The 16,880-nt window shown below is 42.3% G+C and overlaps 1 protein-coding gene across 1 annotated transcript in view; it reads left to right on the forward strand.

The window, feature by feature from the left end:
• Nucleotides 1–1,809: 1,809 nt before the first annotated feature.
• ROBO1 (roundabout guidance receptor 1) overlaps nucleotides 1,810–16,880 on the forward strand; it is a 927,259-nt gene continuing 912,188 nt past the window's right edge. Inside the window, 1 exon segment of the mRNA XM_053306810.1 lies at nucleotides 1,810–1,907. The gene's annotated coding sequence lies outside the window, so the exon portion shown is untranslated.

Consider the following 16,880-nt stretch of genomic DNA (forward strand, 5'->3'; position numbering starts at 1 on the left):
CATCCCTGTAATAACTGTAACTATGTAAATGAATACAAAATTACTGAACACGATAAGTGTCCAGTACTCTCAGCTTCAAAGAAACTTCAGTCTATAAAGGTTCCTTGGAACTTCCCACCACTTGGGAAAGATAAAGCATGAAACAGTATTGATTGTGGAAAAGTTCACTGTTCTGTTCCTACTTGTATTCTCCTGAGGGGGTCTGATCTGTGCATCCTTTCAGCTAACTGAAATAGTTCACTGTCCATCAATGGCCCTGGGACACATTTTAATTCTTTGTAGACTTCTGTCAGGCCCAGCTGTGTGGCTCTGAAATCACTTGGCTAGTAATTAGGTATTTATCAGATTGTTTCTGAAAAAGGATAAGGCAGTTATCTGACACAATTATCTTTGAAAATTGAATCCCCCTTTTCTGGACCTGCTGAGGTCATTAAGAGGCACTGTGAATGTTACATGCCTTTGAAAGATTCTTGCATTTTTTAGGTGTTGTATAAATGGAGTAAGAATGTAGCCAATTTAAAAAAAAATCTTTCAGCCACTGTGATTTATTGGATGAAATGCTGTAGTAATAGAATATGTGTGGGTTTTCTTTTATCCATAAGGCTTTTTAATAGATTCTTTCCTTGGAGACAGAGTCTTTTTAATATATATAAAACTGGGACTTTTTAAAAAAGGAAAATATTCTTCACAGTTACAATATCTTTCACATTCATATTTAATCGTAGTAATTAATTGAGCATATAGTTCTTTAAATTTTGAAGTGCATACTTCAAATTATTTGAAAAATCCCCCATCTCTCCAGTTCAAATTCACTGAAGCTGCAGTCCTCATATCAAGTTGTTTTTTAATTGTCAAAATATGCTGTTAAGTGGGTTTCCTTTCCTTTGTAAATGAACGATACATATGTGTTGGGATCTTTTTTTCGGAGCTAGTTATAATTTAGATGATTCATATATTATGCTATATATATATATTACAATATGACATTATTATTTTTTTAAATGGAATTAATAAAAATAAAATGAAATGAAAAATCTGGAATGTTTTTGCACATGGACATAATGTAAACAAATGAAATAATCAATCCATTGGGCTCACTTAGACATTATATGCAGGTTACAGGTAAGTCATTATTCATGCTGACACTTCATGAGGAAAGCATAACTATGTCTTTCTTAGCACTATATTTAGCATGCAACATGGGATATGTACTCTCCCATACCTGCTACATATATTTGAGAATGCACATATGTTGTAACGAGCTTTTAAAATGTTATATTTTCTTCACAATACATAGGAAGCTGCCTTCTATTGAGTCAGACCATTGTTTCATCTAGATCAGTATTGTCTACACAGACAGGCAGCATCTTCTCCAAGGTTACAGACAAGAGTTTCTCTCAGCCCTATCTTGGAGATGCCAGGGAGGAGACTTGGAGCCTCCATGCAAGCATGCAGATACTCTTCCCAGAGCAGCAGGGGAATATCATACAGTAGTCTCCATGTAAATGCAGGCCAGACCCTGCTTAGTGAATCACAGGTGGAACTGGGGGGGGTGGGCAGGCAGGGCACGTGCCCTAGGCGCCACTGAGGTGGGGGCGCCACACCAGTTCCTGCCACCCCCACCCCATTGCCCACCTGCCCAGCCCCAGGGCCCCTCAGCCACTTGCCTTCAGCTCCGGCTGATCGGTGAGGCCTAGGATCAGCAAGGCCTGCAAACTGCAGAGCTCTTCTCTCCCCACCTCTCAGCTGATCGGTGGGTGGGCGGGGCTTCCAGAGAGGCTTCCGAGTAGGCCTCCCTGAAGCCTGAACTCAGCAGGCCCCAGCAAGCCAGGAAAGAGGAAGCAGGCAGAGTTCTATGCAGCAGCAGCAGACCCTCTGCCCAGACCATCCAGAACAGCTATTGCTAGGTAGGCTGTGAATTCCTTTTTGTGGTCCCCCCCTCCCATAGGAATGTGCTTGCCATAGCATAGGGCTTTGATATGGGGGTGGGGCGAGACTGAGAAGTCTCTGAATATTTAATTTAAAATGGACTGAAAAATGTGCTGGCTTTAAAAACAAACTATCTAAAAAGGCCTATAAGTGGCTTGTTTCAGGGCAGAAAATTACTAAAACGTCTGGAACAAGTATATTTTATTTATTTCCATTCATTCATTCATAAATGCACTTATGTTCAAGTTGTTTTGCAATCCAGAAGGTCTGAGTGAGAACTGTGAAGCATGTGTTGTTATTTTATTTTATTTTATTTTATTTTATTTTTCTTGTGTGTGAACTGCTCCCCAATAACTTGCAGGGACTTCAGGGTAAATCTGGCCAACATGTGAATGCAGCACCTCTATTCCAGAGGAGATGTGTGTTAAAGGGCTTTAAAAGCCTCGTGTAAAAAACCTCCAGGAATCAAACTTTACTGAATTTGTTCAGAATTCTGAGAAAACAAACATAGGCTCACCTTGCATGGTTGAAAGTCTCCTTTGCTAATCTGCAGCGAGGGGGCCATTTTAATAATTAGCGTTGCTAGTGTGTTCTAGGCATTAAAAGTAGAACAAATATATAGTACTCAATGTATATCACTATATACTGTGAAGTGTGCATGTGTGTATTCAGTGAAATGTATTTCCAGGCAGCATACTTATTTTGAAATATCAGACTTAAGTCCTTGGGGGCCTGGGGTGTGTGGAGTCCCTGGACTTTGAGGGGCTGGGGGCCCATTTTAAAATCTCGTATCTGAGCCCATTCCAACCTTACTATGCCCCTGGCGGTCACTACACATGGATTTCTGTACAACATCTGCACAGAGGAAACTTCCATGTAGAAAATGTGTCTCTTGTAAATTGACCCTGAATTTTCCATCCATTACTGGGATATCTGAGAGTTAGAGTCAATAATAAAAGAACAGCACACTGCTTGTGACAGGAAGGGGCAAATTACAATGATTTCTTAGTCTGGCAGGGGCTGGTTTTGGCCCTGGCAGAACTTGGCTGTCTGCTCCTGTTGCAAATTCCTCTGTCTAGTGTGGCAAACTAATGTATCCTCTTGGTGTCAAAGTAAGCACTAGTGTGGTGAATGCACATATACCCCATCATGAGCCAACAGTCATCATAAGACAAAGGTTGGCAGGAATCATTCACTGGTTTACACACACACACACACACACACACACCACCACCACCACCACCACCACCTTCTTCCCCTATTTTGCTAGTGGCTATTTGGGCAGGTGATCCTCTAGGACAAAGTCATGTTTTTTAAAGAATGAGATGAGACAGAGAAAATGACACTTGGAATCCTCACACAACTCCTGACTGTTGTTCTAAGTCTTTTACAGAGATGGCTCATGTTTTCAGGTTTTGATCAACAACCATGTCTAGATGGTACAGTGTTCCTTTTAACAGGGATTTCCAGCTATTGTTGACTACAAGTCCCATCATTCCTGTTTGGACAGGGGCGCAATTTCAGTGCTTGCCCTAGGCGCCATTTTCCCTAGTTACGCCTCTGTAGCGAAGGCAAAAGTATTGAGATGTAACATAGAAATAGAGAGTGGTAACTGAGCAAGAAGATTAGGAGAGGAAGAGCAGAGAAAACATAAAGGAAGAGAAGATAAAACTGGTATGAACTTAAATACTAGAAAATAGATATGAGAGAGTGAGAGAGAGAGAAGCCAGTGAAAACACAGAAGGGGAAAACATGATTGTAATAACAAGCAGCAGAATTGAGTATGAATAAAAACTGTTTCAATTGTACAGAAGCAGTAAGACCAGAAAAATTGTCTATCCAGAAATAATAAGGTAATACATAACACAGAAAACAGCAATTAGTAGTTTTAGTTGAATGCTTAAATACGGATACCATTGTGAGGTTGAATAATTATAATCTGGATTTTATCAGTAGTGGGAATGTAACATCAAAATCTGCTTACACACCTTTTAATTTTAAGTTTTTTTCCTTTGTGATTCATGTAGAGTATTATGTATAACTATGTATGTATTTATATAGAAATGAGTCCATTTAAATTGTTGTCTTGCCTACATTGTATTTCTCCTTAATGATGTCTCAAAGACAATAAAAGCATAAATCAGCATAAAGCTAGGTCTTGGTGGAAGCTGAGCTGAGATAACGCATTTTTTAGTCCAATGAGAAATGGATGATATTTGGCAAACTGTCATGCATCTGCTTAGAAGAATGGTCCCAAAATAAGTTTGGGCCACATCTCTCTTGTAAAAAATGCTATAGTGGCAATGATTTCTTTGGAGCTGTATGTTGTAGTGTTTTTTTTGTTTTTTTTTAAAGCACTGTATTTTCTTCTAGGCCTATATAACAAAGTGTGCAAATACTATCACTGAACAAATACAAATCACAAAACACTTTCTTCTTGCTACATTTTAGAATAAATCTAGTTTATCCCAGACATGCTTAAAGGATTATAGTTAAAGCAATGTAGTGCAGCTGTTCATTTCAGTGATCTATAGCTTGCACAGCAGTACTATAAAGGAAGAGTATGGCCAGGAGTACCATCACTTCAAGGACAAATTACCAGCTGTCTGGAGTACCACCAATTTTCATCAACTGACTGGAATGAAATGATTGAAAACCATGGAAATGTAAGTTCTATCAGACACTAATGTTCATGAACATGTCATATCTTAAAAACTGCCTGTCTTTTGGGGGCCTTTGAAGTTCTTGTCAGCACTATGTTTAAGGGACAGCTCCTTTTGGATATCTAAATATGCACAGTTCTGTCTGATGGTTAAGGCAAATATAAAGGTGTTGCAATCCTGACTAGGTAAATCAACTGTATGATAAGCACACCGCTAACATAAATGCTTGCTAAAATTGGTGAGCTTCACTCCTTCTACCCAATCCTTCACTCACATGCTACTTCCTGTTCCTCCTCTTTCAACTGCCGAAAGATGGATCTTTTAGCAAGGTTACTGGATCTATTTGCATTACTTTTGTGTCCAGCATTCTGCTGGGGAGAATTGTCTTTCCTGAAGTAGACGTAAGAGGAAGGAAAGGAGCAAGTGCTAAGAAGGACTGATGAACTTGAACTAGCATTCAGTTGAGTTAAGAATGCACTGTAAACACTTTTACTTCTGTGTTCATCTGGAGCTTTAGATTATTGTCTTCATTGTCTCTGCATGACAGTTTTTAGCAATGATTTTTGCATCACTGTAGATAAAGTAGTTGATGCAGGAGTGGCTCTTTCATGAGGCAAAGTGAGGCAGTTGCCTAAGGGCAGCAGATTATTGGGGCCAGCAAGGTAAACAAGATGCGCTCCTGCCCCCACTTTTAAAAATGGAAGGAGGACAAGGAGGGTGCACATAAGGGGACAGCATTTGGAGCTCTTCCTTGGGGACACAGCCGTCTTGTGCTTGATGTTCGGCACAGCGCCTTATTTGGAAAGAAATACATTCTTCTAATGAAAAGGTGGCTACACTGGTTTCAAGAATCACAACCTTAATTTATTATCTTTGAAACTGTCTAAATTATAGGGCTGTGGAATGTCAGGTCAACGATGGCCCGATATGGGCCATTTCAGAAGAGGTTGGAGAAATTCCTGTTTCAAACTAGGGAAGCCCATTTCAGTTCAGACGTCATGAATCTTGTTTTGGAGAAATTGGAGCTTTCCAAAGCTCCAAATGGCAGTGGGGGTCTGCTCTCCTTTCCAGTGTGTGATTGTGGCTGGCACAAAACAAAAACAAACAAACAAAAACCTTCTGCACTCTTCCTGCCTGCCTGCACGCCCACGCATTTATCTCCTCTTTTTTTTTTTTTTAAGAGAGGGGGAAAATTCAGCCCATTTTTAACTCGCATTTTTTTTAAAAAAGTGGCTGATTTCTGGTGTTTCTCTGAGATGCTCTGATACTACATCATTTTCCCTGCAATTTTCTGGTGTTAAACTACTGGGTTTCACAGTGAATATAATTTTCCAGTTACACTTTAAAATTAATTTAAAATCAAAGGATGGTCAGAATCACTTGTAATTAAACACATGGATTCTGGCCATTCTTACCTATTTGTGGGAGAGTTTTCAGAGCTCCCTTATTAGCAGCCGAGTTTTTGTTTTATGTTTTTGCATTTTTAAAAACTGTCTCCATACACATCTATGGGGATTTTCACAGTGGGTGGGAGTTGATCCTGGCCCTAGCATTCTGAAGGCTCCAAAGGACCCCAAACTGACATTTGTGTGAGTGGATCAGATCAGTTGACCCAATCCTGACCAAAAACATGCTCAGGTTTACTTAGTGTATTGTGTAAGTGCATTTCTTACTCTCTTGCAAAGCCAAATTTCTATTGACTTTGTAAGAGAGACAAATAGCAGTAATAACTATAGAATGTCAGTGTGCTGCACAGTGAACAGCCTTACAGTGGTCAGCACAGTGCTAGAAAAGGGAGCAGAAGTGCTCAGCAAATTCCTGTACCTAGCATTCTAGTGATAATTTTGTACCTAGATAGACAATAGGCTTGTCTACAGGAAGTTTGTAATAAATCAAACATAGTCAGTCATCAGTATATGTTGGCAGGGAAGTCCTTGTAGTTTTGAGAACACTTGTGTGGTCAAGTGAGTATGAAAGCACAGGACACACTTGCTCTAAACTCCTTCCCTGCATTCATTTATTTAGCCCTAAAAACAGGCGCAGTTCAAGCCCCTAGCGCCTGAGATGGCATGGGAAACAACCGCCACTAGAACCATGCTGCTCATAGTGTCTCACTCCTCAGTCCTGTGGATGCAACACGAGTGCAATTCCCAACACTCGTGGTTCTTGCCCCAATAGCTTCTGGCATAGTATAGTACATAATATAACACAACTAGTGTTTTCAAGCCCGTTAAAATAACGGGCGCTAGTAGGGGAGAGTTTCGCTGCCGCCACCGCCAAGAGTGCCCCACTCCCTCTTGCTCTTTCCCCTCCCCGCTGCCCCACTCCCTCTTGCCCTTTCGCCTCCCCCTGCCCCACTTCCTCTTGCCCTTCCCCCTCACCCACTCCCTCTTGCCCTTGCCCATCCCCCCTGCCCCACTCCCTCTTGCCCTTCCCCCTCACCCACTCCCTCTTGCCCTCCCCCCTCCCCCCTGCCCCACTCCCTCTTGCCCTTCCCCCTCACCCACTCCCTCTTGCCCTGCCCATCCCCCCTGCCCCACTCCCTCTTGCCCTTCCCCCTCCCCCACTCCCTCTTGCTCTTCCCCCTCCCCCATGCCCCACTCCCTCTTGCTCTTTCCCCTCCCCCATGCCCCACTCCCTCTTGCTCTTTCCCCTCCCCGCTGCCCCACTCCCTCTTGCCCTTTCGCCTCCCCCCTGCCCCACTTCCTCTTGCCCTTCCCCTCACCCACTCCCTCTTGCCCTTGCCCATCCCCCCTGTACCACTCCCTCTTGCCCTCCCCCTCCCCCTGCCCCGCTCCCTCTTGCCCTCCCCCTGCCCCACTCCCTCTTGCCCTTACCCCTCCCCCACTCCCCCTGCCCTTCCCCCCCCTGCATTTTTAAATTTTTATCTTACCGGCCCTCTGCTCCTCTTCCCGGGCGGCAAACAGTTTACAGTTTACATTCTTGGAAGCAGCGAGGGGAAGCAGCAGCAGGAGGTGGCAACTGGGTCCAATGCCGGCCGCGGTGGGCCCGCCACGCCACGCAGCCTGCCGTGGCCGCTGCTGCCGCTTGTCCGTCATTGCGGCCGGCTGCCGGACAGCCACTGCTCCCCCATTTCCACCTTCAGCCCCTGGTATCGGGGTCCACTGCGGGCTGCCCGTCCGCTGCTGGGCCGGCCCCGCAACCACCAACTGTCGCCCCTCCACAGCCGCGGCCGCCACCATGGGCCCCACTCGCCGCCCCGTTGTCCCGTTGAGGCGACGGTCGCCGCCATCGGTCCCTGCCGGCCCACCACAGACGGCATCGGCCCCAGTCGCCAGCCACCGCTCCCCCCATTTCCACCTTCAGCCCCTGGTATCGGGGCCCACTGTGGGTTGCCCGTCCGCTGCCGGGCCGGCCCCGCAACCACCAACTGTCGCCCCTCCACAGCCGGCGCCGCTGCCATGGGCCCCACTCGCTGCCCCGTTGTCCCGTTGAGGCGACGGTCGCCACCATCGGTCCCTGGCAGCCCGCCACGGCCGGCATCGGTTCCAGTCGCCGCCGCCTCCTGCTGCTGCTTCTCCTCGCCGCTTACCGGGACCCAACATGGCCGCCCATGTCCCTGCGGCCGTGTCCCTGCGCATGCCCAGAACGGCCGAGAAAGACACGGGCAGGGTCACGGGATCAGACTCAAGCTCTTTATTATAGAGGATGGAAGAACAAAAGCAATACAGTAAAATTACATAGTGACTGTCATTCTTTTGTATTTTGGTTTCTTTACTTCTATACTTATGTGTTCTGCAGGTAATACGATTATTAAGGAAAGCAGGAAAGGCTAGCATTGATTAAATCCACCCCCTATATTAACTGAAGTGCTTGTCCCTTAGGACTTGTGCACTTTTAATTTTCATTGATTTCTTAATGATTCTGCAGCAGAGGAAGTGGTTTTGTCTCTTATGGGTTCTGTGGATAGTTTCTCAGGCTTTTAATTTCTGTACTTTTAATTTCTGTACTTCAGAAGAAACTATGGATAACTATATTTAAGCTGGTAAAATGCTATTGTTTTCATGATTCTATTTCACATACATCCACTCCTACCCCACCATCATAATATGCTTCAATACAGTCAATGAGTGTATATCCTACTTCTGCAATCAAGATTTGATAGAGAATAGAATAGTCATATTCTAATACAGGCAACCTAGTTGCTAAGTAACTTGTAATATTAATATTCTCATTTTATTGCATAGAGGAGGAGAAAAAATCCACCTAACATAGGTGTTTCAAGCCCAAATCCAAAGGGATGCCATTTAGATTTAGGCTGGAGAGCAGAGAAGCCAAAACTCACAGCAAGGTTCAAAGTTTTACTTTCTAATATACTAAATATTAAAAGAAAGAAAGAAGGAAAGACAATAGCTAACTATAGTGGGGACAGAAGTCAGTACTCAAATAGTTTCCAGATTTCTAGACATCATGGAAACTTGTGGTTTTTACCTTTCAATGTCCTGTTATCTGGAGCCAGAGTACCTAAAGGGATTGCTCCTCCAACATGTGCCACCACATATTTTAAGTTTGGGTAGGCAACATTGACTTTCCAGCTGCTGAAGTGCTGTACAACACCCATCATCCCCTACTACAATTGTGGCAAGGGAGAATGGGAGTTTTAGTTCAACAATGGCTAGAAGGCCAAGGCTGTCTATGCCTGCTTTAAGTTCTTACTGTTGATTTCACAAAGTCTTTACATACAGGTAGATGGACAAGGAACCATGTCCAGTAGACTCTGGCAACTCAGGAGGCTAATAACAAAAACTTGTGCCTTGTGCTTACAAGAATGGCGAGTAATGGTGTCCCTTGGAGACTGTTGTTCATCAAGATCTGAACTTTTGTATGGTGTCCCTCAGGCTCCGTATTGTCTCTGATGTTGTTTAACATCTACATGAAACCACTGGGAGAGATCATCAGGAGATTTGGTGCAGGGTGTTATCAGTATGCTGATGACACCCAAATCTATTTCTCCATGTCAGCCTCTTCGGGAGAGGTCATAACCTCCCTAAATGCCTGCATGGAGGTGGTAATGCACTGGATGAGGGATAACAAACTGAGACTGGATCCAGATAAGATGGAGGTACTCATTGTGCAGGGTCTAAACTCTGGAGATGAGTTTGATCTGCCTGTTCTGGATGGGGTCACACTTCCCCGGAAGGAACAAGTACGCAGTCTGGGGGTGCTTCTGGATCCTAGCTTCTCCCTGGTGTCACAGGTTGAGGCAGTAGCCAGAAGTTCCTTCTATGAGCTTTGGCTGATACGCCACTGCCTCCATTTCTTTAGATAAATAACCTCAGAAGAGTGGTACATCTGCTGGTAAGCTCCAGACTAGATTACTGTAATAAGCTCTATGTGGGGCTGCCCTTGTGTGTAGTCCAGAAACTACAATTGGTACAGAATGCAGCAGCCAGGTTGGTCTCTGGGTCATTTCAGAGAGACCATATTTCTCCCATTTTGAAAGATCTACACTGGCTGCCGATAAGTTTATGGGAAAAATACAAGGTGCTGGTTATAACCTATAAAGCCCTAAAAGGCTTGGGCCCTGGGTATTTAAGAGAACATCTTCTTCGTTATGAACTCCAGTGTCCATCGAGATCATCAGGAAAGATCCGTCTGCAGTTGCCACCAGCTCGTTTGGTGGCTACTCGGGGACGGGCCTTGTCCGCTGCTGTCCCAAAGCTTTGGAATATGCAACCTGCTGAAATAATAGCGTCCCCATCTCTGACAACTTTTAAAAAGTCTTTGAAGACACATCTATTCACTCAGGCTTTTAACTAAATATTGTTTTAATAGATTTAACATGTTTAAAATGTTTTAAGGTTTGAATTTTGCTGTATCATTTACTTCATTTTAACTGGTGTTTTAATCTCTTTCTGTTTTGTTTGCTTTTTGTGAACCACCCAGAGACGTGAGTTTTAGGCGGTATAAAAATATGTTAAATAAATAAATAGATAAATAAAGTGTTTATGTTCTCCTTTGAAGGAGCAATTTTGAGACTTAAGAATCCTGCCCTAGAGCCCACAGTGATGGATAACTATAGGCTGGTCTCCAGCCTCCCTTGACTAGGCAAGGTGATTAAGAGGGTGATGGCTGATCTGCTCCAGCTGGTTTTGGAGGACAGTGATTATCCAAACACATTTCAAACTGGTTTTAGAGCAAGCTGTAGGGTGGAAACAGCCTTGGTCAGCCTGATGGATGATCTCTACCAAGGAATCAACAAAGAGAGTATGACTATGTTGGTTCTTTTGGAACTTTCTACGGCCTTTGATACCATCAACTATGGTGTGCTTCTGGATCATTTGGAGAATTTGGAAATAGGTGGTACTGCTTTGCAGTGGTTCCATTCCTATCTCTCATATAGATTCCAGATGGTGTCACTTGAAAATATTGCTCTGTGAAACAAGAGCTATTGAATTATGTCCTTCGGGGTGCCATCCTATCTCCAATGCTTTTTAGCATCTGTATGAAACTGCTGGATCAGATCATCAGGAGTTTTGGAGCAGGGTTATAAATATGCTGATGACACCCAAATCTTTTTCTCTATGACATCATTATCAGGAATTGACATTAACCCCATAAATGCCTTCCTACAAGTGGTAATGGTCTGGATGAGGAATAATAAATTGAAGCAGAATCCAAATAATATGGAGGTACTCCTGGTAAGGGGTCATAATTTGAGGGATGTGATAGAACCTCCTGTTCTAATTAGGGTTGCTCTCTTCCCAAAGGAACTGTTACATAGTTTGGGTGTGCTACTGGACCCAGGTCTCACCCTGGTTTCTCAGGCTGTGGCCAGGAGCACTTCCCATCATCAGCTTCATATGTTCCTTGAATATAATGATCTAAAAACTGTGGTGCACTCTCTGGTGACCTCTAGGCTTGACTACTACAATGCAATCTATCTGTGGCTGCCTTTGTAGGTAGTTTGGAAACCAGTTCAAAATGCGGCAGTCAGATTGGTGTCTAGTCTCTAAAACAGACCATATTATGCCTGTTTAAAAAACAAATGCACTGGCTGCTGATATGTTTCCGGGCAAAATGCAAAGTCCTGGTAATTATCTTTAAAGCCCTAAATAGCTAAGGACCAGGTTACCTGGGAGAGTGCCTTCTTCAGCATGATTCTCACTACACATTAAGGTCATTGAGGCAGGTCTATGGCTACCGCTAGCTTGTCTGGAGGTTACTCGGGATCAAGCTTTCTTTGTAGTCACTCCTGAGCTGTGCTGTCTCTCTAGATATTCGAGACTTAGAATCATTACCAGCTTTTAAAAGAGCTCTCAAGACACACTTTTTTTAGCCTGGTTTTTAAAATGGTTTTAATTTTAATTGGTTTTTAATGGCTTGTTTTTAAAAAATCTGTTTTTATTTATGTGAACTGCCTAGAACAATCTGGTTAGGTGGAATAAAAATTCAATAAATAAATAATGTGGATAGAAGAACGCAAGTTATTTTAGCTGAGGCATACTATCTCCTTGTTTTTCTTTTTGTCTGAGTAGCCTGCTTTCCAGAGCTCCACAGAGCATGTGGAGAATAGAAATACATGTGCATTGCAATAGCACTACAGCATGTGAACACTTCATATTGGAATGGAGTGGAGATAGGTGATAACATATCTTAATGCAGAAGCGTGGTCTACACAGTTCAAGCAGAAAATGTTAAGTGAAAAAAGTTGCTGTCCACTTTTACTCAAAATATTGGGAATTATACACAACATGCATTCTAGCAACTAATTACAGAGGCAGCCCTTCTGCAAGTGCCCCCACCATTTGAGGTCTATCTGACAGTTGCAACCTCTGAGCAATTCTGTTGAAAGTGGTTTATTAGGCCAGCCTGATTGCAATTTTCTGTGGGAAAGTGAAGACTTCTAAAAAAAAATTACATGGGTGCTTGTGACAAAGTGAGTGGCAAGGAAGATTCTACTTGGAAATGTGTGTGTAATGTGTTTGTTTGGTTGGTTTTATTGTTGTTTAGTCATTGAAGACTTCCTTGAGAACCCATTGATTGCTTACAATTTATATTTTTAAAACAAACAGCTTTCATGCTTTCTTTTAGATAGAGTAGTGTGTACAGCTAGGCTGTTTGCATGGTAGAGAAGGAGATAGCAGGTAGTGACCAGCCTGTAACCTAGGAAACCATGAGGGGAGGGGAATGAAGGTGTGTGTTGCCTTCTCCGAGAAAAAAAAAGAAAAGGCTTGAGATTCCAGCTGAGAAAAATAAACTCTGTATGTGAGGCTTTGGGATACGCCTATCAGGGTGACTGCTGAGGACAGAGTAAGGAGGTCAAAACTACACAGCGTGTTGTTTCTTTTGCTTTGGGCAAAGATTCTTCTATTGCTTTTGTGCTGTCATGACTGCTTTGGGCTCCCTGCCTTTTCTAGTACATTATAATGCCCAAAAGGAGGTTCATATTGGTAAACTTAGTTTATAGCTTTGTGTATAGCTGATGTGGCTCTAGTATTGTTGTGTTGCTTTTTTATATGAACTTGACACAATACATACATTTACTGAGGGGGTATATTATTCATAAGAGCAATGAATTAGTATGTAGCTTTGCAGGTTACACAAGCAGTACAGCCAGTCAAATTATTTCTCAGCGATTACAGTGATCCATTTAACATAACATAACAGAAGTTGTATTTATCTGAACAGGGTTTCAAAGATATCGGGCTAATCTCTTGGTAACTGTTACCTCAAGCTTTGGGCCAGTTCAGACAATAACATCAACTAGCCCTGCCCATGATGTGATCAAGGCATATCCCACTGCCACTTCTGGCATGCTGTACTATTTTGCAACACAACTATTTCGATGGCCTCCCGTTCCAAATTTTGCAAAGTGGTGTGCTGGGGTGAGATGGACTGGTCAATTGTGTTATCAAAAGATCTCTTGTCTCCTGAATAACTTCTCTCATTTATGCAGGCTCTCAGGTTTCAAGAATTATCTTTCAGGGTTTAAAGAGGCGGTCTCGCACATGCACCACTCCCTGTGGGCTGCCTTTCAAGATGCATCATAAGGCATACATTTGAGCTTTCTATCACAATAGCAACTACCTTGGTTGAACTGATAAATGTTCCATAAATTCAAACTGGTGTTCAAGTGTCTTTTCTCTGTATTTTATACAAATGTGGAACATACATTTCCTTCCCTTCCAGAAGGCCTTGTTTGTTTTGAAAAGTGGAGGACTGATTGGTGTCCTTTAGCATGTTTTAGTCCTTTGTGTCACCTCTTTATTTATTTTTTGAAGACCTAAGTTATAGTTAGAGCCAGACATGGTGCTTCATTGAAAAGGATATGTGCTTATATTTCTTGGAAGAATTGACAGTTTGCCTTGAAGCTTCCCATGTTAGGGCAGTCTGTTTGAAGATTATTTATCTGAAATTTCAGGATAAAGGATGAAAAATTGTGGTATATAAATGTATTAAATAATAGATACCCTGGGAACTGGTTGCATTTCTTCTAATAATAATTTATATCAATTTGCTCGCATATGTTCTATTGTAAATCCTATCAACAGGGCCAGATCCCACTGAGATTTAAGTGCCCCTGATTATTATGATGTTTGTCTTTCCTTACTGCTGCTTTTCACATAGAGTGTGCAAAACTCATACAGAATGCTCAGGTTGGAATAAAAAATTGTGATAATATTCTGGAAATGATAAAGAGGAGAATGACTAGGCCTGAAAATTTAATTTTGACATATGAGTTATGTGCTTTGCTGAAAGATAATGATACAACCATATAATGCATGTCCTTATCTATTAAAACAGAAGAAGAAGAAGAAAGTTGTTATATAGTTGAACATTTCTAAATTGATTTATTGATCTTGTAATGTTTTGGAGAGGCACAACTTTCAGTACATTTTGCTTAGATGAATGGATTACAAGATCAATAAGAGAGCCTGTAATAATTTGTTTATTGTTCTTATATGTAAAATTTTAAATGAAAACTTCCAAATATTTAGCTTAGTCTTTGTAAGATTCAGATTCTATTACATTTTAAATAAGAGCATCTGCTGCCAGCTCATGGTCATCATTAACTCATAAAGACCATGAGGAATGTATGTATTTATGTATTTAAATTATTTATATCCCAGCCCCAGTGCACTATTGATTGGAGTTAACTGCGACAGTTAACATGATAAAACACAATAAAGTAATACAACATTAATAAAACAAGTAAAATTAACTAAAAACAGGACCCAGATGAAACCAGATTTAAAAACTAGACATTTACAAGTTAAAAAAACCCACCAGATATAGCTGCAGATAAAATACTAAAAACCATCTCTAAAAAGATGGGTTTTCAGATGCTTTTGAAACAAACTTCTGGGAAGGAGCATGGTGAGGCATTTCTGGGGAGGGTGTTTTCCAAAGCCAAGGGGCCACAACTGAAAAGATCCCATCTCTAATCCCAACCAACCTAATATCAGCCAGTGGTAGGGCTCAAGATGCTGAAGAAAGAGCCCTGCAAGATTCATATTGGCAGACTGACACAGCCCAAAGCTGTGTAGAGCCATAAAGGTAAAGACCTACACTTCTGAATCTAGCGCAGAAGCAGACTGGTAACCAGTGAAGCTTCCACAGGATTGGTGTAATACTTAAGAAGTGGCTCATACCCACGAGCATCCTTGTGGGACTGTTCTGGACCAGCTGAATCCTCCAAACTGTCTTCAGGGGCAGCCCTACCCAGAGTGTGTGGCAATAATCTAATTTAGATATCATCTAAGTGTAAGTGCCAAGGTCTGGTCTGACTCTTCTAAGTAGGGTTGCAGCTGGTGTACCAGCCATAGCTGGTGAAAGCCACTCTTGCACATCACCACTACTTGCCTTCAAGGACAGTGTCAGATTTATCTCACCACTTGGTTAATCAGTTTTACTGACCCACAGCACTTCTCTCTTGTCTGGTTTTTTTTAATGCAACCCAGAATAGCCTTCAAACAGTTAAGATGTTTGGAACACCTTATATGAACTGAAATTCATGGCATCTTCTCTGTTCCACACATGCAAGATTAATTGCAGCTAAATTATATATTAAGGTTAATTACCTGAACTCCCCCTTATTTTAACAGATAGCAACAATCACTTAGTGTTAAAAAAAACAATCAAATATCTGAGGTTATTTTATATGATGCATTCTTAAGGAGCAGGGACAGGAATGTGTCATGTATCAGCACAGTGATAATCAGCAAGGGCCAAAAGGTGTGAAAAAGCAGAAGAGAGGAAGGGCCAGATGTCTTCCAATACAAGTTGCCATGGTAGCAACACCCAAACCAATACTAGCAACAAGTACTAGAAGCAGCAGACCTAAAAGAGGAAGAAAAAGATCACAGCTACATCATTTAAAACACTTTTACATATCTAAGATTTCTTTTGAGTCTCTGCACTGACTATGAACATGGGTACTCGATAATTTCTGAAGCAGAACACAGCAGAAATCCCCTGCCTTCAGCAGGTAACTGCTTATAGTGTCTCTTTAGGACACACTGCTCTGCTTGCCTACCTATGGTTCATGCAGAAACAGGAGTTTGTATTGTGTTAGAGAGAGAGAGAGAGAGAATGAGAGAGAGAGAGAGGGAGAATTTATTTTTATTTGATTTATATACCGCCCTTCCAAAATGGCTCAGGGTGGTTTACAATTAAAACAAACCACTAAAACAATAAAGAGCTAAAACAAATGGAAAACAATATAACAACAATTAACAATTTAAAAACATTTTAAAACAACAATTAAACAATTACAGTGATTAAAAACTCCAAAATCGGGTTAGAATATTAACAGACTAAAAAACCCTGGAAAGCCAGGCCAAACGAATACGTTTTAAGGGCTCTCCTGAAGGCTAATAGAGAATTCAAATTGCGGATTTCTGCAGGGAGAGCATTCCACAGCCCCGGAGCAGCTATAGAGAAGGCCCGCCTCCGAGTTGCCACCAGACGAGCTGCTGGTAACTGGAGACGAACTTCCTCAGATGACCTTAATGTGCGGTGGGGATCACACAGAAAAAGGCGCTCTCTAAGGTAACTCGGGCCTAAGCCGTTCAGGGCTTTAAAGGTAATAACCAGCACTTTGTATTTTGCTCGGAAACCTATCGGCAGCCAGTGCAGTTGTTTTAAAATAGGCATAATATGTTCTCTCCGGGTTACCCCAGAGACCAATCTGGCTGCCGCATTCTGAACTAATTGAAGTTTCCGAACAACGTACAAAGGCAGCCCCACGTACAGCGCATTGCAATAGTCAAGCCGGGAGGTTACCAGCTGGTGCACCACTGTTTTGTGGTCATCCTCCTCAAG

This window comes from Hemicordylus capensis, chromosome 3, assembly GCF_027244095.1.
Source record: "Hemicordylus capensis ecotype Gifberg chromosome 3, rHemCap1.1.pri, whole genome shotgun sequence".
Taxonomy (NCBI): Eukaryota; Metazoa; Chordata; class Lepidosauria; order Squamata; family Cordylidae; genus Hemicordylus; species Hemicordylus capensis.